Source organism: Thunnus albacares, chromosome 5 (genome assembly GCF_914725855.1).
Source record: "Thunnus albacares chromosome 5, fThuAlb1.1, whole genome shotgun sequence".
Taxonomy (NCBI): domain Eukaryota; kingdom Metazoa; phylum Chordata; class Actinopteri; order Scombriformes; family Scombridae; genus Thunnus; species Thunnus albacares.
In genome coordinates this window covers 24,170,552-24,185,770 of record NC_058110.1, presented here as the reverse complement: position 1 = coordinate 24,185,770, position 15,219 = coordinate 24,170,552, and the positions used below count along the sequence as shown (strand labels likewise).

The window sequence follows — 15,219 nt, the reverse complement described above, 5'->3', positions numbered from 1 at the left end:
TGATAAGTAGCAGGGGTCAGCAGTGGGTAAGTATTCACTTTTATAGTTCCTTTGTTAAATCTAAATGGCCGAAATGCTGTGCTGAAATAATCTTGACTCGTCAGGATTTCAGTATTCAACTGAACACCCTCATTTAAACCGGTCTCATGTAACTGGGAACCGCTAACTAGACAACACACAGCAACTATGTGTGGGGTAGGCAGGGTGCTTTACCGCATTTGGTATCCATGTTTTGAAACACCGCTCCAATGTTCACTTTGTCTGACTTTGCAAAGGTGTCTTGCAAACTCAAAGGCTCTCACTGAAAAATACACATACTGAATTGCAGAACATGACAATCACTCCCTGGATGATGAACACAAGTTGGAATAAGTTTTAGTTGGTAAAAAGGAAGGCTTAATACAACGTTGGCAACAGTCTTTTATTCAGGAAATGTGCCTTGTACTGTGAACTAGGCTGCCATTAAGTGTATCAAGAACACTTCAAGAGAAGTTTTCAGTCAAGGTTTAGAGTCTGTTTCTCACCGTAACCTGCAGTGCACATACCGTGCAAATTCTGTTGTTGCCTCTAAGTGTCTCCAAAAAGCTTTACATCAAATTTAACAACTCAAATGAGGTACTCAAAATTTTGAACCCTTTGACTCTCTTTGGCGATATGTAGATATGTATAGACCTTTTTTTTTTTTTTTTTTTAACAAACTGCTATTTCAAAGGTCAATAATGAAGCTTCAAGCTCAGTTGGATTTTTCAAATATTATCCTCTTGTGGTCTAGGATCTGCACACTCCATTTTATTACATACTACATATCCACACTATGAGCTGCACACTTTCCACATGCCTGAAGGAGGTCTATGCCCCAAAGCTTGTATTTATTAAAATGGAGTGCACATATCCTAATGAAGCTATTCTTTTCTCAGTATTTAGGAAATTAATAATTATGTCAGGACTCAAACTAGTCACACAAGGTCTTTAACCTCAAATCAACCACAGCGCAAATAAGATGGTTGATTGATCTTTAGACAACATACATGTACGTCATACAACAAGAAAGGATAGCATTAACTTGTTTAAACTGTTATGACAGCTCAGTTCATTCAAGATGTGTTTTGTGGGTGTTGTGAGTAGGCCTCTCTCTTCTTTATAGTAAGAGCCATGGCACAGACAGGATGTCTTGCTCATAGACATCAAACCTTTCACAACTCCATGGTACCAGTGAATGCACTGGTTTTGTGAAGCCTGCTTAAAGATCTTGTAGTGTCAAATCACCTCAACTCTCCAAACCTCATGGTTTCCTCAATGATGGCTCATTTTTCTATGAGCGACCCCAATGTTCAAGCACCACGTCTGAAGGATTCAAGTACTTTATAAAAATAGAGTTCATTTTGAAATGGTTTCTTCCTACAAACAGCACAATTATTAGTATTCTGAAGCATCCATTAGGCAGTATCTTTGTTTTTTCTTTTTTTTGGCAGTTGCAGAAAACAAATCGCTGCACTTAATTCATGCAATACACTTCATAACACATACATACAACATAACAGTTTACAACTTTCCTTGCCCCCAGTGTCATGCTCAAACAACTTTCCATGTATCTCTGGGAAAACTTACTTTTTACTAACTTAAGTCTCTGGATGCTGTAACTTACAGCATCTTAGTGCCTTATCCACCAACACTCAACACACAAACACACTCTCTTGGACCATTCGTTGAAGACACACCAATATGAGGTTGGATAGGATCCTGAGTGAATAGGGACTGGACAGCTGGTATGAAGGTGGAGGAGTTGACTTCTTGCTGATTCAGAGGGGACTGGAGGATTCATCAGTGCAGATGCTAGAATGAGTTTCCACTTGGAGTCCACTGAACAGTGGGAGATTTGTTGTCACATTTCCATGAAGATGATTTTGAAGTGTCCGCTGGCCACCATCAGTATCAGGCTCCATTTGTCTGTGCCTCTGAGAAAAGTCTTCACCCTACTGCAAATGAGGAAAACAACATCACTTACAGCTCACCATACTGTACATGCAAACAAACTGATCTGTGGGACTTCTTGGGTGGAGGATAGGCATTTTTTAGTATTCAAGTGCTGGTATAATTGGGTTAGGTCAAATAGTATGAATACACTCTCGTTCCTTACGTTGTGAACCCCCAACCCCCATGTTTTTGCTTGCATACTCAAATATACTAAATTTCTCTACATATTAATACAAACACACAGACAACATCAAACAATACCTCTGTTTTCTAAAAGTACCTTTGAGCACTGACCTGGAGTCAGTTTCCACATCCTTTTCCCCAACTTCTACAACTTTCATTTGTGAACAACATAGCAACTTCAGTGATAATGTTTGTTCAGTGAACCAAATGGTCAGTATCATGCACCACACAGATTTCCTGCATTACTTATAAGTTCAAGTTAACACAAAGCAGAGGCTACACTTCTCCATCACTCACTTTAATCAAGGAAGCTTAAAACCTAAACATATAAAAATTGCCATATTTTCAAAACCTTGAGTAAATATTGTGAACATATCTGGAGTCTCCTAAAGACTTTTTAGGAGATAAATTGTTAAAGGCTCCTTCCCCTTCCCTTCAAAGAGAAGATAACTGCGTATTAAGTACGTCACATGTGAGGCGATGGTAGCAAAACAAGGCATATGGCAGTTGGGAGCCTGTCTCTTGAAGCAGGTGGCTGGGATTGGTTGGGCTCTTCCAGGTCTTATTCAACAGTTATCCAGCTAACTCCATAGTCTTGCTGTGTGAAACAGGCTCCTAATACACAAAAATGTGATCTAAGCTTCAATTCTCGAAAGTCACGTAAAAGTCACATAGTGTATTCTGATTAGCATGAAAAATATATCAATATAAGTGAAATTACCCTTAAAATCTTTAAGATTCCACACCAATACAATGGGGGTGAATTAAAGTTTGTTTGTGGTGCTCAAAGCATTGAAAATTACATTTGAAGCAACAATCTGTTACATAAATCCACAGTCCTCCCTGTAAATGGTTTTCACTGGAACTATTTTCTAGTGAATAAATAGTTTCAAAGAAAACTGTTAACTTTTTATTGTTGTTACAAGATTCACTTCCTTCATATTGGTGTGGTGGCAGACATTTCGGAGAACATAAACTCGGCATATAAAAACGTGTGTTTAGATACCACTAAGCCTTTGAGTGAACTAACCCTTTAAACTTAGAGTTCTGAAACACCAGTTTCATTTTGCCTACATTGCCCACCTTTTGAAACATCTAAGTAGGCTCAAGAGTGAGAGAGATGATGTGTCCACAGCTCACAACCATTGTCTAACTGAAAACATCTTCAGACCTTTATAAAGTCTTGATATATACTGATGGCAAAAATGAATCAAAAACTGAAATAAAATACAAACAACAGGAACAATAAATACATTTTTTCACAAACAATTTTAGCAGTAGTCAACCAGCAGTACATCAGAACCCTCCTTGATCACCTGTTGCAGACACCTCTTCTTGACACCTCATGGAGCCAATGAGCCTCTCGATGTGTTGCTGTGGGGTGCTGACACATTTCTGGAGAAGCTCCTGACTGAGCTGCTGGCTCTTGGCAGGCAGAGGTCATGTCTCCAGCTGTTGTGTTCCAGGGCATCTCACAAGTTCTTAATGGTGTTGAGGTCAGGAGGCAATACAAGCTGTGACAGCATCTGCACACCAGCAGTCTTCAGGGCAGGTGTGACCACTGCAGCAGAGTGTGGCCTGATGAACGGTGGCGATGATTTGCTGCACAGTTTCAGCTTAAGAGAAATCTATCACTTTTCATCAAAGAACACAACCAACAGCTATACTTTTCCAGAAAATATTTATTTTCCCATCAGTACATATAGTATACAACATCACCACATTACTTCTGAATGTCCTTCACTACTAGATGTTTAAACTGATTTTTATGTCACCTTAAACATCTAAGAATATGTTTAGAAAAATAACCTCTGACCTTTGAATCACATCTATCCAACAAAAGAAAGCCAGCATAACCTCAGAACACAAACATTAACCGTATAAGGAAGATGATCTGCATGTGATGGATGGTCATTGCAATGGATGGATTAGAAATTGTTTTAAAGGCTCAAACTAGATGAGTTTTCATACAATCCATGGCATTTGAAGTCTGTACTAGATAGTCGTAATTTTGGCTCCTGCACTCCATAGACCAATAAGATTTTTGCTTTCTAATACTCAGTCTGTGGGTTGACGTTGCCCTTCATTAGTTTCCCTACCTGTGTTTTTTGACTTTTACTTGTAGTAGTAGAAATGCAGAACTGACCAGAGATCAGGGCCGACAAATGGTTGCATTTTTGGGCCTATTTTTAGGCGAAGTAAAGGCATTTTATGAGCTGTCTTATATCAAATCACTCCTGTCATATCCAAAATTTAGGGGAGATCCAGTGGTGTCCTAACCTGTTAGGAATTGCTAGGAGATGGAAATCAGGCAGAGATTTTCTTTGAGAGGAGAGATGAACGTTTGATGATAAAATGCTTTTACTTGTACTAAAAATAGACCAAATATGCGTCACTGAGAATTTGTTGCCAGTTAGGATTGATTTCCTGCTCTGAGATGCTTGATGAATACAGCCCTAGATCACTAAGCATCAAAGAGGAACTTCACTGTTCAACAAATTTTCTGGAAAGGCAGTGCACTTCAACTGAAGCATTTATGCAATAGGCAGTTACCTTAACTTTTAATTTTTATTTTTATTTAATATTCTAGTAACTGCATATTGAAGGGATGTAGTGCTATAGAGTTCCTTTAGTTTAGCATCTACCTCGAAAGTGTGATGAATTACACCACAGGCAAAAGTGACGTTCTGTCATTCTCTGTTTGACGTGTCAGGTGTTCCAGTACATAAAATATATCAGGAAATGTGATTTTGGTATTATTGTCACAGACCTTTTTAAAAATAAATAAATGATATTCACAAATGACAAAAGACATTCAACTTTATGCCCTTAATCTTAAATATTATTCTTCAGTGCTTAGTCTAAAATTATAAAAATAAATATCTGTCACTGGTTTGTGATAATTTCTCCAGGATCCAAGGACATTCTAAATTCTTTGAAAGATTTCATGTTTCAAGTGTTATTTTGGTGAAACTCAGAGTGACTTTTCTTTTTTTTTTCTTTTAGACTTGTTCCTACATAAATACACTTAAACTGACTGAACTATCAAACCCCATTGGCTGATAAAAAAGGCTATATCTTTTAAACTCTGAATCTGAAACTACAGCCAAGGGCAATCTACAAGTACATTTTGGTCTAAATGGTTTTAAATAAAAGGTGTCCGTACCATTGGGAAATGGTGCATACTACAAGAAGTGGCAACAATGAGGTGTCACACATTAAATCTACCCATTACTCAAATTTATTGTTGTTTGGAGCACCCAGCATCTCATGGGCCCAGAAGGTCTCAATTTTACACACAAATACATCTGCTAAATATTTATAATTGCATCAGAAATGGCCATTAAATTGTTTTTAAAACTAAAAAGGACCCCAGACACAAAACAGAAAACCCAGTTCTTGAAAAATGCAGGATTCATTACACAATTTGTTGAGACGTTGGAGCCTTGAACAACTTTTATCAGTGTTGCCTAACTTTTGGGATCAACAACACACTAAACTTGATAGGTCCATGCACAATGTGCTGACTGGCAGGCCCACAGTCCATTTTTTCACTGAGGCCTCTATCAGGAAAATCTGTCCAAAACTTTTATCTCATTGATCCCCAACAGTTCATTGTCATTTACAAAACACAATCTGCTCCATGTTTATTGAGAAATGCAACACACTATATTCACATGAATAATTACAATGATAATGGTGCTTAAGAAATACTTTTTACTGTTTTTTACATTTATTCCTCCAAATAAAATTGGTATAGAAAAGATTACTCGGACCACATCAAAACCACAGATAACTAAAACTGATCTAATTTATTGAAGGGTGTATGACAGCCACTAATTTTGACCGGTTTATACGTGAGAAAATGAAGTTCGATCCTTCTCCTTTGATCTAAACTGCAACTGGGAGTTGCTGTTGCAAAGAGCGACTTCTCCTTTCATTGTTTTCCTCCTTTGCCTTTAGTTTAAGTCTCATTGCTTGTTGACAGGATCACTGTCACACTTGAGTCTTGTTTTGCGACACACAACAAAAGCACACAATGAAACCCAACATGTTTGGACTGGTCTGGACTCACTGGAAAGGACAATGTTTACAGTCTTGACCCAGTCCTCCCACTATGTAAAGTCAACTATGAACTTATGAAGTAGTGTCACCCAAAATTACATATTCCCTTTATGGTCCCTGCTACTTAGGGGACAAGTAGCAGTAGCAGTGATGGCTTTTAAAACAATCAAATTTCATAGATGCATGCATGTGGATTTTTATATGGGTGTGACGGGGTTTAGTGATGGCATGATGAAATGTATTAGACAAAATGTCAAGGAGCGCTAACTTGACACTATTAGACAAGCTCTAAGTGAAGCTGTTAGTGAGAGTTTTTCTCGAACTTAAACCAATGTCAGACATTTCACCCCAACACCACTGAAGATGTCACAGAATAAGCACAAATCTAGTCTTTAAGTACAACTTGCAAATGACTTTAAAGGTTTGTTGTAAAGTCCTGTCAGGGTTCACTGAGATAACATCTACCCATACACAAACATTTGTCATCATTGTGTTACATCATATAGGATGTCAATATTATTGAGACCTTAAATATTACTTTTTGATACCATTAGTCAGAAGTTTAGTAGTTTTGCTTGGCATTTACACAAAATGTGTCATTGAATTTAATTTCGCAAAATTATGTCTTTGTCTTCCTTCCAAGATTTTGCACTTTGACTGTCGAGTTTTGCTTGGATGCAGTGTGACCACATGGTGTTATATAACTGGCATGTGATCTTTGTTGATTTGTTTCAGTGATACAGCAGTAAAATGTCAGGCTGGGATAGTAACTAACTTATTTCACTTTGGTTCAGTGCACAAGTATTGGCATGTGTAATGTAATGAGAATTGCCTGAGAAATAAGTTGAGAGAGTCTTAAGTCTGAGCAAAACAGGCATTTACTAACAGTGGAGTCAGCCAGTAATGTCAGGTTTTAACCGCCAAAATTCAGTTTCTCTTGATCTCCATTGTAGCTCTTTGTTATTTAACCTCATCTTTAACCACATTGCTGCTGTTTCTCCATCACACGATCACAAACCTTGTATTTGCACCACTTTCAATTTTAATACTTCCTTATCTCAAGCATTTAATTGTAAAACATGAGCACCCTCTGCTGGACAAATGAATAATACAATACACTACTGACATCCCCAGTATATCACAGTTTGTGAGAGATGCCTTTTCTGTATTTTGAAATTTGTCCCCTGTGCAACTTCCCAACACTGGTGTAAAATAGTACAGATTATATAACCTCAGATATGTCTCTCTCCAGCCTCCTAGTAATGCAGTTTTATGACATGTTTTGTTGAATTATCGAGGAGTCAACACACAACTATATGACAAAAAAGCTACTACATCAATGTTGTGCCATGTTTGAAACATTTTCTTGTTTTTCTGATATTATTTGTGCTTTGGGAGTACACAAACTCACTCAATACATCACTTATCAGTGATATATGGCATAAATACATACAGTACATATTCCCTCTCAAAACCTCATGTGAATGTGTCTCTAAACACCAGCCAAGGATGTACCAACTATTCAGCCTGACTGATAATCATCAGTCTTTTAGTGCAGCAGCTTGACATACACAAAGCCTATGAGTGAGAACTACTATCATGTGGTGTTTTGTTTATTCTTTCAGTCAATTGCCCCTGAGGCCAAATTCCCTCTAAACCACAGGACACAATATGTTTTGGTACTCATGATGTCATGAAGGTACTAATCATGGCTCCCCCTTTAAGAGTGAGTCGGAGACTAACCACACTGGTCTTGCCTTTGTGCCTGTCTTTCAGCTAGCCCTCTTGTGACTTGTGTTCTGCATTTAAAGCAAAGGAAGAGAGGCACAAGAATGAACAAATGAAAAACCTCTGTAATTTTATAAAGTTAGGAATTCTGACGTGGTTACCCAGAGACACATTTTTAAAAAGTCTTTTACAGTGACATTTAGACTTGTGTGAAACAGTAATATGGGGAAAAAAAATCACTGAGTTGTTAAAGGAATAGCTTGACATTTTGGGAAATACTCTCATTCACTTTCTTGCCGGGAGTTAGATGAGAAGATCTATACCACTGTCATATCTGTCCTTTAATATCAATATAAGACAACTACAGCCAGCAGCCAATGAGCTTAGCACTTCAGGAAATCACTGCTATTGGCCAAGAAATAGCCTGGCACATGTATTTCCCAAAATGTCGAACTATGGCTTTAAGAACAAACAGTAGTTCAATTCAAGAGACACAGTCATATGCCTTGGAGGGTGATGTGCCTTTAGATTTTCATCCTGAGCACATGAGGTTTGAATCACGTGATGGTCTTACATTTGAAATAAAACCCTGCAGACTGTTGGCCATCTTTGGCACATGACTCGAGATACTTGAGAAGAGCTTCCCTCCTCGCCTTGGAACGAGGATATTTTATGAACATTGAATATCTATGCAGATTGTTTTTTAGAGAGGATTTTTTCTAAATGTTACAGCCATTGGTTAACTCTTGTACCTGATTGTTTTCATCGGATGCAAAAGGTCACATACACGCAAAAGTCATGTTTTATGTTAACAGCTGACTTTGGATTAATCAGGGTTGGAATTTAAACTAATGTTTTAGCACATTTAATAAGCTTCATCTTGCAAATTAATAACTAACATTTGCCCTAAGTTCCAGCACTTTTTTTTTTTTTTACATTTAAAAGACATCTCCAGCACATTTCATCTGATCATGTAATCATATGTTCATACACTGAAGCAACTGTGTACAGAAGTAATGTGAGAGGCGTGGCAGCATTGTAGTCCTCAGTGTACCATCTGTTGAAATGCCTTAAGCAAAAGACTTTGCTCCCGCTGGTCCAGCAGAGATGCTCATTGTCCTGCAGTACAAACGAGACAACATTGTTTTACAGTATACAGTAACACTTCATTTAATTTTTAGTCACATAACTAATATGTTTGTAATGATTAATTGAACTAACCTATTAAGGTTACAACATCCTTAAAACCAAAATTAATTACAGACAGTGAAATATTATACACAGTAATCCATAGTACCATTTGTAAACATATTTTGTATATTATCTTGCTTTTCCAAGGAAAATATATACAGCATGGTATGTCTGTTGCTATTACATACCACATACAGTTAGCAGGCTGTGTTCATATAGTCTTTCCAGCTGTGTTTTCATTTGCTCTTTCTTGCAACACATCCCAACCATTTGAGATAGAGCCAAGAAACATTAAACTGAATGCTTGATGAGCTGTTAAGATAAAGTAATTGACATCTGAGTTCAGTTATGATGTGAGCTGGGTTATGTCAACAGTCGTTATTCTATGACAGTTTGTTATGAAGTGCATACATATGTCGAGTGGAAGTATAGATCCATGTCTGCCACAACTTTGGTTTGTGCAAATTAAATCTGCTGAGGGCGATATTAAGTTTGGCTTTGTCATGTGAAGGGTGGCATATAAAAAGGTGATATTACAGATCAAAGAAATCTAAATGCAGTCCTTTGATTTGTTAGTACCTACACTCATTACAAGGACATTCCTATTGGTGAATTTCAGAAAACAAGTTGAAGTAGTGAGATGTTATCAGTTATTACAGTTATTATTATCATCACTGGCATCAGAGAAAAGGACCACAGGGCCATATTCTCAAAGCTTCCCAGTGGTGACGTTGTGAAGATTTTTTGAATTAAAAAGATGAAGATACCCTGTGCACAGCAGTGCCTCTCTCCTGGGTGCCAGCTGATGCAAGGCAAATTACAGAAAGTCAAAGAAATATTTCAGCGCACACCAGGACAGCAGGATACACTATTTTATTAGGGGATTACATTAAAAAAGGAGAGAACTGCACGTTTCACACATTGCTTCATCAGATTTGCTCTGTGATTTTTTTTGAGTTATTTTGGTTTTAAGAATTTCCCTCTAGAATAAATGCCAGTACAAAAAAGGTTCTGTCTTTATTAAGTATCATAGCCCATAAGACTGCTTGTAAGGTTAACAGTTGTTTAGCGCAGGGAGGACTTCCATGGAGCTCAGGGGTCAGATGCATAAAACTCTGTGTAGATTCATGACTAAAACTGTACACGCACAAAGAGAGAAATATGCCTATGCATTCTTTTCCTCAGATTTATAAAAGCCATGCGTATGCATAGTTCTGATTTATGAATCTCAGCCATTGAGGAACTGGGCACATGTGCAGGAGCCTCATTTCGACTCCCACAATTAGCCATAAATTGATGAAGACACCCTGAACCAGCCGTTTTCGTATCAGTTTGCTGCCTGCTCCACCAGTCTATACAGCTGTCAATGAAACAAATGGGAAAGAAGAAGTGCCGTTTCACAGTGTTGCAACGGCAAAGTTCTCTAACAGCAGAATGGCTGTAATTATGCATGACCATTATGCACAGCTGTGTGGTTCTTTATACTGTCCATATCATTAATTCATCACATGGACCGTAAACCATCGTCGGCAGTTATATCTCAGAAATGTAATCAATGATAAGTTTGTAGCGCTCATCTCTAAACCGAGTTTACAAGGTGTGACACAACTAAGGATAAAAAAAAGAATATATACAGCTAATTAAAATGCTGACTCCTGTGTAAATTAAAAGAATGATAAAATTAATCACAAAAGTTATTAATGTTATGTTTATAAAAGTGCCTTTGATCGGCATCAAATCTCTGTGTAAATGCAAAAAAAACAAAGAATAGCACAATCAGTGCAGCTGGTTATCAACATAAACAATGTCTTACTAAAAGATTTCATCTCTCAGCTTATATTTCATCTCCACCTCATCACAACACCCACAGATCGCATTGGAAAAACGTGTACACCTGGTCTAAAGAATGCATGACATTCTCACTGCACATTCTGTGTTTATAAATACCAGTTGATAAATGGCGTATACATAGTTTTTGTGCATAGACGTCGTTTAAGCATCTGGATCCAGGACTGTCTCATGCAGGGGAGAAAGTGGCCACCTGAAGTGTAAGAAAGTGGAGAAACACAGCTTGAATAGCAGGAAATTAGCACAGAAGGGCTGTAACTAACAGTTAGCCAGCCAACAAAAAATCAGTAATGTGTGAATATCGGATACAGTAGAGTCCACATTAAAGTTCAGATATTTTTATATATTTTTGTCAAATTGGTCGGGTTGCTAAATATTTATTTTATGTGTGTGTGCTGAGATTTTCCTCACATGACCAATGACAAGATCTAAAAGAGCATCATACCTTGCAACCACACCTCTGCACTGAAATCTTCTTGTCTCTCTCTTTGACTTCCCTAAATTAACTCTTTTCTTAGGCTAAGCTAAGAGCAGTAAGAGTATTTAATATGAATAGTATTTGTAGGATATTGGTAAATACTGTTTCTGCTTTCCTAGCTTTAATATGTTTTTTGCTGACTATTTGTCACACATGCCTACGCACACATACACACAAAATAGTGTAATCATACACAAATAAAAGATTATTCATTTTTTACACATTAGATGCAGAAAGTTACTCACTTGCATATTGTTTGTTCCTTCCCTCCTCCCTTTATTCATTAGATGATTTACTCATTTTTTTCATTATTTCTCATTTGGTCTACCTTCCTGTCAGTGGCCAAAAGCAGAAAGTGTAGGTAGGTTAAAACTATTGGCTCTGGTTAATATCCTGGCAGACAAGTTCTGTACAGTCTGTAGTCAAGCAATAGATTTTTTGTTAAGACAAGTAAAGAAGCTGATGCAATAATCAAGGTGCGAGAGGATAAAAGCATGTGAAATGGTCTTTGTGTCTTTAAAACTTAAACTGTTGGACTAATCCATGGTCTAAGTGCAGCCTAATTTATACACACAAGCAACTCAACACTGAAGACAAATAACATTAAATATATAACAATGTATGCTAGCATTAACAGGGTGAAATTTGGTGGTTTTCCCCTTTAAATGGATGTTCTGCATGACCTGTTGATTGGTCAAGGAGGACTTGAAAGGCGTCACCCACAGAGCTGTTGTATTCTCTTAACATGATGCATTACGTACAATTTGTACATTGGACTTTCTTCTATTTCACATGATCTGTTTCTATTTTGAATGGTATGTAGTTTTTTCATAATGGTATTATGTAGATTATTAAGTCTTTGTTGTTGTTGTCTACCAATATGTAGCAGCAGAAATCTATTTTTCTATTTTTCTATTTTTTCCTGCTTAAAATGGTGCCCAGAGGTACTGCACCAGAAATAACAGGATTATCTATGTGTCTCACTTAGAGTTAAACATTAGCTGGAAACATTGTTTATCACGAGCTGCTAGTTTTTGATCAGCTGTTAATTTACATTGAAAACGTCTGTGACTATTTCAAGTAGTAGGAAGTCAATGAATAATCTTCTTGGCTTTGATTTGCCTCTTGTGTATATCTGCTATACCAATCTACTATGTGCTCCCTGAAACACATAGTAGATCACATTTATCAATGTTTTTTAATAGGTGTGTGATCTTCCTGATAAAAATACCAATGATCAACTATTACCATTTTTCAAACCTTCGGGAGCATGTGCATGTGTGGATACTAATTATCATGACTTAACATATTGGCACTGCCTAAGTAATCCCAGAGTAAACACTCATCATTAATATCCTTCAAAATAGCACCAAAGAATAACAAAGATTCTTACAATTGTACAACAGAAAAATGCCTACAGAGTATGAAAGGATATTATGGAGGAGGTGAATGTGACTTGTTACAGAAAACTGTGCAAGAAGTTAAACAAAAAGTGTTGTTTTAAAAGTGGAGGAGACCAGGGGAACAACTGCTGCTCCCCCAAAGCACATATCTGTGCCATCACTGTGGATGTGTTGTTCTTGGCCATTATTGGATAGGGGACAGTGATGTTATATGAAACTGTTCTCTGAGTGATGGGCTAACAAGAACAGATCTTGTCAGAGTGACTGTCCTCCGACTTCTACCTTCCTTATGAAGATTTTAAGACATTAAGGCATTTTAGTCATTTTAAGTCAGTCATTCATTAATGATTCAAAAAGTATCTACAATAAATTACATTAATTTATAGGCAGGTTCACATAAACCTCCATTGTTATCAATAAAAGTGACATGAAAGATGCTACAAAGCTTATATGAAGCTTAATGAAGTCGATATTATAGATGAACTCCAGCATTGAAACATAGCCTAAGAGTTGTCTTAAAGGTATACTACGCAGGATTTGTTGGTTGGCGTTTGTAAACACACAGCATTCAAAGTTGACCCCTCCTCGCTGGCTCAGAGAGAGAGAGAGAGAGAGACAGTAGCAGTGGTTGAGCGAGCTAGAGTGAATGAAGAGAGGGAGCGGCACTGGAGAGAACAAAGCTGCGAATCAGAGAAATAAAATGTTACTTTCTGATTGTTTCATGGCGGTTACGTCCTAAAGCACAAATAAACACACCCAGCCCTCCGCACACCTCTGCCCAATCCTGTGGGAAGGTACCACATTACCGGATTTTGTGTGAATGCAGAGCTTCATCCTGTCCAATGTGGCCTCTCTGCTCTGCATGTGTGTAGCTCAGCCCTGCCCTCGGTCAAGCAGACACACAGACCTGCAGCTCTTTATACATCTATAACAGAGACAGAGAGCGGAGCAGAAGAGAGAGATGGAGACAGCGATGTTACCTTGTCGCTACACTACAAGCCCTGACCTCACACCCTGTGCACTGTTATTGGCTGGGGGCTACACACCCATTAACAAAAGGTTGACGCTCAGAAATATCCCAAACACAGCAAATAATAAGAAAATACAGGCAGAGGGCAGAGTCACTGCAGATAAATACACCACCACAAATTTCTAGTGGGTCAAAAGCGATGATTGAGAAGGGATTATTTTTGTATGAGTCTATGCATTGTTTTGTTTTTTTTAGGAAAATCCTACATGGTATACCTTTAACTTCAGCTTAGTTGTTTTTAAAACTGCACAAAAGTTAACTTTATGAATTAAGATGTAATACAGAATGAAGGTAAAGAGCTTTCAAAGATTTCTTCGATGCAAGTAATCCAGACATTTTTTGTAAATTACAGCAAATAACAGAGAAATGTCAATAACTTTATTTTCTTGTACAAAACAAAAGCAAACAAAAGAAAAAACTTAAAATGTTCATAAACTGAGATGATCCAAACTCCTCCTAATATGAAACATTGTTTCCTAAAAGAACAACACTTAGAAGCTTTGGAAACATTGGGCCTCATTCACAAATATTACTTCTTACTTTGCGCATAAATTAAGTGTGCATGCAATATTACTGTCTGATTCATGACACGTGCACACTGGCCAATTTTGTTCTTACTGTGTGTATGTTAGTGAATCAGAATCATTCTAAATTGACAGCTGTGTGCCCGCTATTGGTAATTAGCATACTACCACGCCACCATTTCTCAATATAAGGAAAGCTCTGTTGAGAGAGCTGTCACTCACTGCAAAGAAGGTAGTGATGGTAAAAATGTAAAAAAAACCAAAAAAACCCCAACTTACCTCCTGGTGAAATGCAAACAATAGTTTCAGAAGTAGAAAGGCAGGTTTGGTTGCCCCATTGTGAATCCTGTATACAGTCTGCATACCTGTTGCACCAATACCATGCAGTACATCTGTAACAAAATAAAAAGCTGATAAATGTGTAGATCTGTGGAATTAATACAAATGAATCCCTACTGCTGCGACAGGTGCGCATCATGTTTCATCTCTGTCCACAACGGGCCATGACGTAGCGAAAGCAGAGTGCCCCTCCCTGTGCCACTGCTGAACTGTCAGGCTGTGAGGAACACTGAGCAGGCTGCTGGTTAACCAGCTGCATATATCACGGCCAAATCTGATGGGTGAAATTAATTGGTGTCACTTTGGGATATGGATAGTCATAGGCTATTGTCATCTGAAAGTGGGAACAGGACAATTTTAATATATTATAAGTTCATTACATTCATGATGATTTATGGATTGAAATGGCTTAGCTTTTAATTTTATAATTAATAAATTAATTGTGTATTATTAGCA

At 37.6% G+C, this 15,219-nt stretch overlaps 1 protein-coding gene and 1 long non-coding RNA gene across 5 annotated transcripts in view; one reads left to right on the top strand and one right to left on the bottom strand.

Annotated features, from left to right (window-relative positions):
* Positions 1-15,219, top strand: part of LOC122982745 — a 34,319-nt gene that overhangs the window by 4,363 nt on the left and 14,737 nt on the right. The window lies entirely within an intron of this gene.
* LOC122982773 lies at positions 3,036-13,741 on the bottom strand. Its single transcript, XR_006403532.1, has 2 exons — positions 11,110-13,741; positions 3,036-9,069 (listed from the first exon to the last, which is right to left on the bottom strand). It is a non-coding gene; the product is annotated as an uncharacterized LOC122982773 (long non-coding RNA).